At 54.6% G+C, this 13,830-nt stretch overlaps 1 protein-coding gene across 1 annotated transcript in view; it reads left to right on the forward strand.

Annotated features, from left to right (window-relative positions):
* Positions 1–13,830, forward strand: part of SORCS1 (sortilin related VPS10 domain containing receptor 1) — an 807,859-nt gene that overhangs the window by 707,133 nt on the left and 86,896 nt on the right.

The raw sequence follows: 13,830 nt of genomic DNA on the forward strand, positions 1-13,830 counted from the left end.
AGAGCCCCTCTTAATAGAGCTGCTGTTATGACCTGCTGCCCCTCTGGCTGTTATGACCTGCTGCCCCTCTGGCTGTTAGGACCTGCTGCCCCTCTGGCTGTTAGGACCTGCTGCCCCTCTGGCTGTTATGACCTGCTGCCCCTCTGGCTGTTATGACCTGCTGTCCCTCTGGCTGTTAGGACCTGCTGCCCCTCTGGCTGTTAGGATCTGCTGCCCCTCTGGATGCTATGACCTGCTGTCCCTCTGGCTGTTAGGATATGCTGCCCCTCTGGATGCTATGACCTGCTGCCCCTCTGGCTGTTATGACCTGCTGCCCCTCTGGCTGTTATGACCTGCTGCCCCTCTGGCTGTTATGACCTGCTGCCCCTCTGGCTGTTATGACCTGCTGCCCCTCTGGATGTTATGACCTGCTGCCCCTCTGGCTGTTAGGACCTGCTGCCCCTCTGGCTGTTAGGACCTGCTGCCCCTCTGGCTGTTATGACCTGCTGTCCCTCTGGCTGTTAGGATCTGCTGCCCCTCTGGATGCTATGACCTGCTGCCCCTCTGGCTGTTATGACCTGCTGCCCCTCTGGCTGTTATGACCTGCTGCCCCTCTGGCTGTTATGACCTGCTGTCCCTCTGGCTGTTATGACCTGCTGCCCCTCTGGCTGTTATGACCTGCTGCCCCTCTGGCTGTTATGACCTGCTGCCCCTCTGGCTGTTATGACCTGCTGCCCCTCTGGCTGTTATGACCTGCTGTCCCTCTGGCTGTTAGGATCTGCTGCCACTCTAGCTTTTTTCACCCACTGCCCCTCCGTCTGTTACGACCTGCTTTGCCTTCAGCTATTATGACCTGCTTTGCCTCTGGCTGTTGTGACTGACTTCCCCACTGGATATTATGATCTGCTGCCCCTCTGGCTGCTATGACCTGCTGCTCCCTGACTGTTAGGACCTGCTGCCCCCGTGGCCATTATTACCTGCTGATGCCCCTCTGGCCGTTATGACATGCTGCCCCTCTGGCTTTTATGACATGCTACTTCTATGGCTGTTCTGACCTGCTGCCCCTGTGGCTGTTATTACCTGTTGCCCCTCTGGCCATTATTACCTGCTTCTCTTGTGGCTGCTATTACCTGCTGCCCCTCTGGGCAATATGACCTGCTGTCCCTCTGGCTGCTATTACCTGATGCCCCTCTGGCTGTTATGGCTTGTTGCCCCTGTGGCTGTTATGACCTGCTTGCCTCTCTGGCCATTATGACCTGCTGTCCTCTAGCTGTTATGACCTGCTGCGCCTCTGACTATTATGACCTCCTGCCACTGTGGCTGTTATTACCTGTTGCCCCTCTGGCCATTATGACCTGCTTCCCTTGTGGCTGCTGTTACCTACTGCCCCTCTGGGCATTATGACGTGCTGCCCCTCTGACCATTATGACCTGCTGCCCCTCTGTGCATTATGACCTGCTGCACCTCTGACCATTATGACCTGCTGCCCCTCTGACCATTATGACGTGCTGCACCTCTGACCATTATGACCTGCTGCCCCTCTGACCATTATGACGTGCTGCCCCTCTGACCATTATGACCTGCTGCAGCTCTGACCATTATGACCTGCTGCCCCTCTGACCATTATGACCTGCTGCCCCTCTGACCATTATGACGTGCTGCACCTCTGACCATTATGACCTGCTGCACCTCTGACCATTATGACCTGCTGCACCTCTGACCATTATGACCTGCTGCACCTCTGACCATTATGACGTGCTGCCCCTCTGACCATTATGACGTGCTGCCCCTCTGACCATTATGACGTGCTGCCCCTCTGACCATTATGACGTGCTGCACCTCTGACCATTATGACGTGCTGCACCTCTGACCATTATGACCTGCTGCCCCTCTGACCATTAGGACCTGCTGCCCCTCTGACCATTATGACCTGCTGCACCTCTGACCATTATGACCTGCTGCACCTCTGACCATTATGACCTGCTGCACCTCTGACCATTATGACCTGCTGCCCCTCTGACCATTATGACCTGCTGCACCTCTGACCATTATGACCTGCTGCCCCTCTGACCATTATGACCTGCTGCACCTCTGACCATTATGACCTGCTGCACCTCTGACCATTATGACGTGCTGCACCTCTGACCATTATGACGTGCTGCCCCTCTGACCATTATGACCTGCTGCACCTCTGACCATTATGACCTGCTGCACCTCTGACCATTATGACCTGCTGCACCTCTGACCATTATGACCTGCTGCGCCTCTGACCATTATGACCTGCTGCGCCTCTGACCATTATGACCTGCTGCGCCTCTGACCATTATGACCTGCTGCACCTCTGACCATTATGACCTGCTGCACCTCTGACCATTATGACGTGCTGCCCCTCTGACCATTATGACCGGCTGCAGCTCTGACCATTATGACCTGCTGCCCCTCTGACCATTATGACCTGCTGCCCCTCTGACCATTATGACCTGCTGCCCCTCTGACCATTATGACCTGCTGCCCCTCTGACCATTATGACGTGCTGCCCCTCTGACCATTATGACGTGCTGCCCCTCTGACCATTATGACGTGCTGCCCCTCTGACCATTATGACCTGCTGCCCCTCTGACCATTATGACCTGCTGCACCTCTGACCATTATGACCTGCTGCCCCTCTGACCATTATGACGTGCTGCCCCTCTGACCATTATGACCTGCTGCAGCTCTGACCATTATGACCTGCTGCCCCTCTGACCATTATGACCTGCTGCCCCTCTGACCATTATGACGTGCTGCACCTCTGACCATTATGACCTGCTGCACCTCTGACAATTATGACCTGCTGCACCTCTGACCATTATGACCTGCTGCACCTCTGACCATTATGACCTGCTGCCCCTCTGACCATTATGACCTGCTGCACCTCTGACCATTATGACCTGCTGCACCTCTGACCATTATGACCTGCTGCACCTCTGACCATTATGACGTGCTGCCCCTCTGACCATTATGACGTGCTGCCCCTCTGACCATTATGACGTGCTGCCCCTCTGACCATTATGACCTGCTGCCCCTCTGACCATTATGACCTGCTGCCCCTCTGACCATTATGACCTGCTGCACCTCTGACCATTATGACCTGCTGCCCCTCTGACCATTATGACCTGCTGCCCCTCTGACCATTATGACCTGCTGCACCTCTGACCATTATGACCTGCTGCCCCTCTGACCATTATGACCTGCTGCACCTCTGACCATTATGACCTGCTGCACCTCTGACCATTATGACGTGCTGCACCTCTGACCATTATGACGTGCTGCCCCTCTGACCATTATGACCTGCTGCACCTCTGACCATTATGACCTGCTGCACCTCTGACCATTATGACCTGCTGCACCTCTGACCATTATGACCTGCTGCACCTCTGACCATTATGACCGGCTGCCCCTCTGACCATTATGACGTGCTGCCCCTCTGACCATTATGACCTGCTGCGCCTCTGACCATTATGACCTGCTGCCCCTCTGACCATTATGACCTGCTGCGCCTCTGACCATTATGACCTGCTGCGCCTCTGACCATTATGACCTGCTGCGCCTCTGACCATTATGACCTGCTGCCCCTCTGACCATTATGACCGGCTGCAGCTCTGACCATTATGACCTGCTGCCCCTCTGACCATTATGACCTGCTGCCCCTCTGACCATTATGACCGGCTGCCCCTCTGACCATTATGACCGGCTGCCCCTCTGACCATTATGACCTGCTGCCCCTCTGACCATTATGACCTGCTGCCCCTCTGACCATTATGACCTGCTGCCCCTCTGACCATTATGACCGGCTGCCCCTCTGACCATTATGACCTGCTGCACCTCTGACCATTATGACCTGCTGCCCCTCTGACCATTATGACGTGCTGCCCCTCTGACCATTATGACCTGCTGTACCTCTGACCATTATGACCTGCTGTACCTCTGACCATTATGACCTGCTGCCCCTCTGACCATTATGACGTGCTGCCCCTCTGACCATTATGACCTGCTGCCCCTCTGACCATTATGACCTGCTGCCCCTCTGACCATTATGACCTGCTGCACCTCTGACCATTATGACCTGCTGCCCCTCTGACCATTATGACCTGCTGCCCCTCTGACCATTATGACCTGCTGCACCTCTGACCATTATGACCTGCTGCCCCTCTGACCATTATGACCTGCTGCCCCTCTGACCATTATGACCTGCTGCCCCTCTGACCATTATGACCTGCTGCCCCTCTGACCATTATGACCTGCTGCCCCTCTGACCATTATGACCTGCTGCACCTCTGACCATTATGACCTGCTGCCCCTCTGACCATTATGACGTGCTGCCCCTCTGACCATTATGACCTGCTGCCCCTCTGACCATTATGACGTGCTGCCCCTCTGACCATTATGACGTGCTGCCCCTCTGACCATTATGACCTGCTGCCCCTCTGACCATTATGACGTGCTGCCCCTCTGACCATTATGACCTGCTGTACCTCTGACCATTATGACCTGCTGCACCTCTGACCATTATGACGTGCTGCCCCTCTGACCATTATGACCTGCTGCCCCTCTGACCATTATGACCTGCTGCCCCTCTGACCATTATGACCTGCTGTACCTCTGACCATTATGACCTGCTGCACCTCTGACCATTATGACCTGCTGTACCTCTGACCATTATGACCTGCTGCCCCTCTGACCATTATGACCTGCTGCACCTCTGACCATTATGACGTGCTGCCCCTCTGACCATTATGACCTGCTGCCCCTCTGACCATTATGACCTGCTGCACCTCTGACCATTATGACCTGCTGCCCCTCTGACCATTATGACCTGCTGCCCCTCTGACCATTATGACCTGCTGCACCTCTGACCATTATGACCTGCTGCACCTCTGACCATTATGACGTGCTGCCCCTCTGACCATTATGACCTGCTGCACCTCTGACCATTATGACCTGCTGCCCCTCTGACCATTATGACCTGCTGCACCTCTGACCATTATGACGTGCTGCCCCTCTGACCATTATGACCTGCTGCCCCTCTGACCATTATGACGTGCTGCCCCTCTGACCATTATGACCTGCTGCAGCTCTGACCATTATGACCGGCTGCCCCTCTGACCATTATGACCTGCTGCCCCTCTGACCATTATGACGTGCTGCACCTCTGACCATTATGACCTGCTGCACCTCTGACCATTATGACCTGCTGCACCTCTGACCATTATGACCTGCTGCACCTCTGACCATTATGACGTGCTGCCCCTCTGACCATTATGACGTGCTGCCCCTCTGACCATTATGACGTGCTGCCCCTCTGACCATTATGACGTGCTGCCCCTCTGACCATTATGACCTGCTGCACCTCTGACCATTATGACCTGCTGCACCTCTGACCATTATGACGTGCTGCACCTCTGACCATTATGACCTGCTGCACCTCTGACCATTATGACCTGCTGCACCTCTGACCATTATGACCTGCTGCACCTCTGACCATTATGACGTGCTGCCCCTCTGACCATTATGACCGGCTGCCCCTCTGACCATTATGACCTGCTGCCCCTCTGACCATTATGACGTGCTGCACCTCTGACCATTATGACGTGCTGCCCCTCTGACCATTATGACGTGCTGCCCCTCTGACCATTATGACCTGCTGCACCTCTGACCATTATGACCTGCTGCGCCTCTGACCATTATGACCTGCTGCACCTCTGACCATTATGACGTGCTGCCCCTCTGACCATTATGACCTGCTGCACCTCTGACCATTATGACCTGCTGCCCCTCTGACCATTATGACGTGCTGCACCTCTGACCATTATGACCTGCTGCGCCTCTGACCATTATGACCTGCTGCACCTCTGACCATTATGACCTGCTGCGCCTCTGACCATTATGACCTGCTGCGCCTCTGACCATTATGACCTGCTGCACCTCTGACCATTATGACGTGCTGCCCCTCTGACCATTATGACCTGCTGCACCTCTGACCATTATGACCTGCTGCCCCTCTGACCATTATGACGTGCTGCACCTCTGACCATTATGACGTGCTGCCCCTCTGACCATTATGACCTGCTGCACCTCTGACCATTATGACCTGCTGCGCCTCTGACCATTATGACCTGCTGCACCTCTGACCATTATGACCTGCTGCGCCTCTGACCATTATGACCTGCTGCACCTCTGACCATTATGACCTGCTGCGCCTCTGACCATTATGACCTGCTGCACCTCTGACCATTATGACCTGCTGCGCCTCTGACCATTATGACCTGCTGCGCCTCTGACCATTATGACCTGCTGCACCTCTGACCATTATGACCTGCTGCAGCTCTGACCATTATGACCTGCTGCCCCTCTGACCATTATGACCTGCTGCCCCTCTGACCATTATGACCGGCTGCCCCTCTGACCATTATGACGTGCTGCCCCTCTGACCATTATGACCGGCTGCCCCTCTGACCATTATGACCTGCTGCCCCTCTGACCATTATGACCTGCTGCCCCTCTGACCATTATGACCTGCTGCACCTCTGACCATTATGACCTGCTGCCCCTCTGACCATTATGACCTGCTGCACCTCTGACCATTATGACCTGCTGCCCCTCTGACCATTATGACCTGCTGCACCTCTGACCATTATGACCTGCTGCACCTCTGACCATTATGACGTGCTGCACCTCTGACCATTATGACCTGCTGCCCCTCTGACCATTATGACCTGCTGCCCCTCTGACCATTATGACCTGCTGCACCTCTGACCATTATGACCTGCTGCACCTCTGACCATTATGACGTGCTGCACCTCTGACCATTATGACGTGCTGCACCTCTGACCATTATGACCTGCTGCCCCTCTGACCATTATGACCTGCTGCACCTCTGACCATTATGACCTGCTGCCCCTCTGACCATTATGACCTGCTGCCCCTCTGACCATTATGACGTGCTGCACCTCTGACCATTATGACCTGCTGCACCTCTGACCATTATGACCTGCTGCACCTCTGACCATTATGACGTGCTGCACCTCTGACCATTATGACCTGCTGCCCCTCTGACCATTATGACGTGCTGCACCTCTGACCATTATGACCTGCTGCACCTCTGACCATTATGACCTGCTGCACCTCTGACCATTATGACGTGCTGCGCCTCTGACCATTATGACGTGCTGCGCCTCTGACCATTATGACCTGCTGCCCCTCTGACCATTATGACGTGCTGCACCTCTGACCATTATGACCTGCTGCCCCTCTGACCATTATGACCTGCTGCCCCTCTGACCATTATGACGTGCTGCCCCTCTGACCATTATGACCTGCTGCCCCTCTGACCATTATGACCTGCTGCCCCTCTGACCATTATGACCTGCTGTACCTCTGACCATTATGACCTGCTGCCCCTCTGACCATTATGACCTGCTGCGCCTCTGACCATTATGACGTGCTGCCCCTCTGACCATTATGACGTGCTGCACCTCTGACCATTATGACCTGCTGCCCCTCTGACCATTATGACGTGCTGCACCTCTGACCATTATGACCTGCTGCCCCTCTGACCATTATGACCTGCTGCACCTCTGACCATTATGACCTGCTGCACCTCTGACCATTATGACCTGCTGCCCCTCTGACCATTATGACCTGCTGCCCCTCTGACCATTATGACCTGCTGCACCTCTGACCATTATGACCTGCTGCCCCTCTGACCATTATGACCTGCTGCACCTCTGACCATTATGACCTGCTGCACCTCTGACCATTATGACGTGCTGCACCTCTGACCATTATGACCTGCTGCCCCTCTGACCATTATGACGTGCTGCCCCTCTGACCATTATGACCTGCTGCAGCTCTGACCATTATGACCGGCTGCCCCTCTGACCATTATGACGTGCTGCCCCTCTGACCATTATGACGTGCTGCCCCTCTGACCATTATGACCTGCTGCCCCTCTGACCATTATGACCTGCTGCCCCTCTGACCATTATGACCTGCTGCACCTCTGACCATTATGACCTGCTGCCCCTCTGACCATTATGACGTGCTGCCCCTCTGACCATTATGACCTGCTGCAGCTCTGACCATTATGACCTGCTGCCCCTCTGACCATTATGACCTGCTGCCCCTCTGACCATTATGACGTGCTGCACCTCTGACCATTATGACCTGCTGCACCTCTGACCATTATGACCTGCTGCACCTCTGACCATTATGACCTGCTGCACCTCTGACCATTATGACGTGCTGCCCCTCTGACCATTATGACGTGCTGCCCCTCTGACCATTATGACCTGCTGCCCCTCTGACCATTATGACCTGCTGCCCCTCTGACCATTATGACCTGCTGCACCTCTGACCATTATGACCTGCTGCACCTCTGACCATTATGACCTGCTGCACCTCTGACCATTATGACCTGCTGTACCTCTGACCATTATGACCTGCTGCCCCTCTGACCATTATGACCTGCTGCGCCTCTGACCATTATGACGTGCTGCCCCTCTGACCATTATGACGTGCTGCACCTCTGACCATTATGACCTGCTGCCCCTCTGACCATTATGACGTGCTGCACCTCTGACCATTATGACGTGCTGCCCCTCTGACCATTATGACCTGCTGCCCCTCTGACCATTATGACCTGCTGCCCCTCTGACCATTATGACCTGCTGCCCCTCTGACCATTATGACCTGCTGCACCTCTGACCATTATGACCTGCTGTACCTCTGACCATTATGACCTGCTGCCCCTCTGGGCATTATGACCTGCTGCCCCTCTGACCATTATGACCTGCTGCACCTCTGACCATTATGACCTGCTGCCCCTCTGACCATTATGACCTGCTGCCCCTCTGACCATTATGACCTGCTGCACCTCTGACTATTATGACCTGCTGCCCCTCTGACCATTATGACGTGCTGCACCTCTGACCATTATGACCTGCTGCCCCTCTGACCATTATGACGTGCTGCCCCTCTGACCATTATGACCTGCTGCAGCTCTGACCATTATGACCGGCTGCCCCTCTGACCATTATGACCTGCTGCCCCTCTGACCATTATGACGTGCTGCACCTCTGACCATTATGACCTGCTGCACCTCTGACCATTATGACCTGCTGCACCTCTGACCATTATGACCGGCTGCCCCTCTGACCATTATGACCTGCTGCACCTCTGACCATTATGACGTGCTGCCCCTCTGACCATTATGACGTGCTGCCCCTCTGACCATTATGACCTGCTGCCCCTCTGACCATTATGACCTGCTGCCCCTCTGACCATTATGACCTGCTGCACCTCTGACCATTATGACCTGCTGCACCTCTGACCATTATGACGTGCTGCACCTCTGACCATTATGACCTGCTGCCCCTCTGACCATTATGACGTGCTGCACCTCTGACCATTATGACCTGCTGCCCCTCTGACCATTATGACCTGCTGCCCCTCTGACCATTATGACCTGCTGCCCCTCTGACCATTATGACCTGCTGCCCCTCTGACCATTATGACCTGCTGCACCTCTGACCATTATGACCTGCTGTACCTCTGACCATTATGACCTGCTGCCCCTCTGACCATTATGACCTGCTGCACCTCTGACCATTATGACCTGCTGCACCTCTGACCATTATGACGTGCTGCACCTCTGACCATTATGACCTGCTGCCCCTCTGACCATTATGACCTGCTGCCCCTCTGACCATTATGACCTGCTGCACCTCTGACCATTATGACCTGCTGCCCCTCTGACCATTATGACCTGCTGCACCTCTGACCATTATGACCTGCTGCACCTCTGACCATTATGACGTGCTGCACCTCTGACCATTATGACCTGCTGCCCCTCTGACCATTATGACGTGCTGCCCCTCTGACCATTATGACCTGCTGCCCCTCTGACCATTATGACGTGCTGCACCTCTGACCATTATGACCTGCTGCACCTCTGACCATTATGACCTGCTGCACCTCTGACCATTATGACCTGCTGCACCTCTGACCATTATGACGTGCTGCCCCTCTGACCATTATGACGTGCTGCCCCTCTGACCATTATGACCTGCTGCCCCTCTGACCATTATGACCTGCTGCCCCTCTGACCATTATGACCTGCTGCACCTCTGACCATTATGACCTGCTGCACCTCTGACCATTATGACCTGCTGCCCCTCTGACCATTATGACGTGCTGCCCCTCTGACCATTATGACCTGCTGCAGCTCTGACCATTATGACCTGCTGCCCCTCTGACCATTATGACCTGCTGCACCTCTGACCATTATGACCTGCTGCACCTCTGACCATTATGACCTGCTGCCCCTCTGACCATTATGACGTGCTGCCCCTCTGACCATTATGACCTGCTGCAGCTCTGACCATTATGACCTGCTGCCCCTCTGACCATTATGACCTGCTGCAGCTCTGACCATTATGACCTGCTGCACCTCTGACCATTATGACCTGCTGCACCTCTGACCATTATGACCTGCTGCCCCTCTGACCATTATGACGTGCTGCCCCTCTGACCATTATGACCTGCTGCAGCTCTGACCATTATGACCTGCTGCCCCTCTGACCATTATGACGTGCTGCACCTCTGACCATTATGACCTGCTGCACCGCTGACCATTATGACCTGCTGCACCTCTGACCATTATGACGTGCTGACCCTCTGACCATTATGACGTGCTGCCCCTCTGACCATTATGACGTGCTGCCCCTCTGACCATTATGACATGCTGCCCCTCTGACCATTAGGACCTGCTGCCCCTCTGACCATTATGACCTGCTGCACCTCTGACCATTATGACCTGCTGTACCTCTGACCATTATGACCTGCTGCCCCTCTGACCATTATGACCTGCTGCCCCTCTGACCATTAGGACCTGCTGCCCCTCTGACCATTATGACCTGCTGCCCCTCTGACCATTATGACCTGCTGCACCTCTGACCATTATGACCTGCTGCACCTCTGACCATTATGACCTGCTGCACCTCTGACCATTATGACCTGCTGCCCCTCTGACCATTATGACCTGCTGCACCTCTGACCATTATGACCTGCTGCCCCTCTGACCATTATGACCTGGTGCACCTCTGACCATTATGACCTGCTGCACCTCTGACCATTATGACGTGCTGCACCTCTGACCATTATGACCTGCTGCACCTCTGACCATTATGACCTGCTGCCCCTCTGACCATTATGACCTGCTGCACCTCTGACCATTATGACCTGCTGCCCCTCTGACCATTATGACGTGCTGCCCCTCTGACCATTATGACCTGCTGCAGCTCTGACCATTATGACCGGCTGCCCCTCTGACCATTATGACCTGCTGCCCCTCTGACCATTATGACGTGCTGCACCTCTGACCATTATGACCTGCTGCACCTCTGACCATTATGACCTGCTGCACCTCTGACCATTATGACCTGCTGCACCTCTGACCATTATGACGTGCTGCCCCTCTGACCATTATGACGTGCTGCCCCTCTGACCATTATGACCTGCTGCCCCTCTGACCATTATGACCTGCTGCCCCTCTGACCATTATGACCTGCTGCACCTCTGACCATTATGACCTGCTGCACCTCTGACCATTATGACGTGCTGCACCTCTGACCATTATGACCTGCTGCCCCTCTGACCATTATGACGTGCTGCCCCTCTGACCATTATGACCTGCTGCAGCTCTGACCATTATGACCGGCTGCCCCTCTGACCATTATGACCTGCTGCCCCTCTGACCATTATGACCTGCTGCACCTCTGACCATTATGACCTGCTGCACCTCTGACCATTATGACCTGCTGCACCTCTGACCATTATGACCTTCTGCACCTCTGACCATTATGACGTGCTGCCCCTCTGACCATTATGACGTGCTGCCCCTCTGACCATTATGACCTGCTGCCCCTCTGACCATTATGACGTGCTGCCCCTCTGACCATTATGACGTGCTGCCCCTCTGACCATTATGACCGGCTGCCCCTCTGACCATTATGACCTGCTGCCCCTCTGACCATTATGACCTGCTGCACCTCTGACCATTATGACCTGCTGCACCTCTGACCATTATGACCTGCTGCACCTCTGACCATTATGACCTGCTGCCCCTCTGACCATTATGACCTGCTGCACCTCTGACCATTATGACCTGCTGCACCTCTGACCATTATGACGTGCTGCACCTCTGACCATTATGACGTGCTGCCCCTCTGACCATTATGACCTGCTGCACCTCTGACCATTATGACCTGCTGCACCTCTGACCATTATGACCTGCTGCACCTCTGACCATTATGACCTGCTGCGCCTCTGACCATTATGACCTGCTGCACCTCTGACCATTATGACCTGCTGCACCTCTGACCATTATGACCTGCTGCACCTCTGACCATTATGACCTGCTGCGCCTCTGACCATTATGACCTGCTGCACCTCTGACCATTATGACCTGCTGCCCCTCTGACCATTATGACCGGCTGCCCCTCTGACCATTATGACCTGCTGCCCCTCTGACCATTATGACCTGCTGCACCTCTGACCATTATGACGTGCTGCCCCTCTGACCATTATGACCGGCTGCAGCTCTGACCATTATGACCTGCTGCCCCTCTGACCATTATGACCTGCTGCCCCTCTGACCATTATGACCGGCTGCCCCTCTGACCATTATGACCGGCTGCCCCTCTGACCATTATGACCTGCTGCCCCTCTTACCATTATGACCTGCTGCCCCTCTGACCATTATGACCTGCTGCACCTCTGACCATTATGACCTGCTGCCCCTCTGACCATTATGACCTGCTGCCCCTCTGACCATTATGACCTGCTGCACCTCTGACCATTATGACCTGCTGCCCCTCTGACCATTATGACCTGCTGCCCCTCTGACCATTATGACGTGCTGCGCCTCTGACCATTATGACGTGCTGCCCCTCTGACCATTATGACGTGCTGCACCTCTGACCATTATGACCTGCTGCCCCTCTGACCATTATGACCTGCTGCGCCTCTGACCATTATGACGTGCTGCGCCTCTGACCATTATGACGTGCTGCACCTCTGACCATTATGACCTGCTGCCCCTCTGACCATTATGACGTGCTGCACCTCTGACCATTATGACCTGCTGCCCCTCTGACCATTATGACCTGCTGCCCCTCTGACCATTATGACCTGCTGCCCCTCTGACCATTATGACCTGCTGTACCTCTGACCATTATGACCTGCTGCCCCTCTGACCATTATGACGTGCTGCACCTCTGACCATTATGACCTGCTGCGCCTCTGACCATTATGACGTGCTGCCCCTCTGACCATTATGACCTGCTGCCCCTCTGACCATTATGACCTGCTGCCCCTCTGACCATTATGACGTGCTGCCCCTCTGACCATTATGACGTGCTGCCCCTCTGACCATTATGACAAGCTGCCCCTCTGACCATTATGACGTGCTGCACCTCTGACCATTATGACCTGCTGCCCCTCTGACCATTATGACCTGCTGCCCCTCTGACCATTATGACCTGCTGCCCCTCTGACCATTATGACCTGCTGCACCTCTGACCATTATGACGTGCTGCCCCTCTGACCATTATGACCTGCTGCGCCTCTGACCATTATGACGTGCTGCACCTCTGACCATTATGACCTGCTGCCCCTCTGACCATTATGACGTGCTGCACCTCTGACCATTATGACCTGCTGCCCCTCTGACCATTATGACCTGCTGCCCCTCTGACCATTATGACCTGCTGCCCCTCTGACCATTATGACCTGCTGTACCTCTGACCATTA

This window comes from Anomaloglossus baeobatrachus, chromosome 5 (genome assembly GCF_048569485.1).
Source record: "Anomaloglossus baeobatrachus isolate aAnoBae1 chromosome 5, aAnoBae1.hap1, whole genome shotgun sequence".
Lineage (NCBI taxonomy): Eukaryota > Metazoa > Chordata > Amphibia > Anura > Aromobatidae > Anomaloglossus > Anomaloglossus baeobatrachus.